The sequence below is a fragment of the Lissotriton helveticus genome, chromosome 1_2 (assembly GCF_964261635.1).
Source record: "Lissotriton helveticus chromosome 1_2, aLisHel1.1, whole genome shotgun sequence".
NCBI lineage: Eukaryota > Metazoa > Chordata > Amphibia > Caudata > Salamandridae > Lissotriton > Lissotriton helveticus.
Genome location: NC_136058.1, coordinates 316,016,386 through 316,017,767, shown reverse-complemented (window position 1 = coordinate 316,017,767; position 1,382 = coordinate 316,016,386).

Genomic DNA, 1,382 nt, shown 5'->3' with positions numbered 1-1,382 from the left:
GGAGCCTCGCCAAGGAGGCCCCTCGACGGCGCTCGGCCAACTCCAGGAGGAGAGGTGGGTCTCGGGGTGGTCAGTCAGACAGCTTCTGCCTCCCCTGGGAACGCCTTTCTAACAAGTCCACTAAGTTGCAGCACTGGCAGGACGTGTGGTTTGGTATAAATTAGATGTTTGCTTGTGATCAGAGGGCTCTGGCGTTCGTTTTCAATCACTGAGACCATAAATGTATTGAATGCAGAATGTTGGATGTCAGAGTTGGCCGCGTGGGCAGAAAACAGCGATTGATTAAAAATGCAATTGAAAACTTCTATAATAGGTGGAGTCGCTACTGGTTTTAAGAAACCCGGATGACAACAGAGGAAAAGTTAGAGCAATCAAAATAAAAGTGTAAAGAGCAAAATCATGTTCTTTTTCAAACCTGAATTTCAAATCAGAAAAAAACTTTTTCGGCCTGAATAGGGACTTGAACCCTAGACTCTCAGATTAAAAGTCTGATGCTCTACCGACTGAGCTATCCGGGCTTCTGTGAAGGTGTTAAGGGCACTGGTCTTAGTGTTGACATGTGCATGTGATCTTAAGCGTGCCTCCTAGCTTTGAGCCAAGCGAAATTTCATCATCATAAACAAACATTGCACACTCTAGCCCCACTGAAGCCAGCGCCTGGACTCTCATTTTAACAAGCATTTACAATGCAATGGTCTCGGCTTTGTTAAAGTTAGAGCTATTGGCATTGCAAATGGCATTTTTTTCATTTTTTTTAACAGAAATAAATGGTATTGTCATTTACAATGGCAATAGGTGAGCATTAGAGAGTAGTAGAGAGTATTAGCGGACACAGAGACGCACACACACACAGACACACACACACAGAGAGCCACACACACACACACAAACACACACACACACAGACATAGCCACACACACACACACAGACAGAGCCACACACACACACACACACAGACAGAGCCATGCACACATACACAGACAGAGCCACACACACACACAGACAGAGCCACACACAGGCAGACAGAGCCACACACAGAGCCACACACAGAGCCACACACAGACAGACAGAGCCGCACACAGAGCCACACAAGTGTGGAAAATGGATATTTTTCGTTATTTATGTCCCATTATACACCCTCTCTTTCACGTCTCAAGCTCATCATGATGGTAACTAGAAAAACCCGGGCACATAAACGTAAGGTTGCACACAACACATTTCTTCCTCTAACTGCAACTATACATTCTTATGGCCAAACCGATTCCAAGAAACAAGCCCCTGTTGTAACCACACACTCTTATGGTCAGGCCGATTCCGATAAATAAGCCCCTGTTTGCCAAGACACGACAACCAATTCTGAAAAACCAGCTCCTGTTTGCTA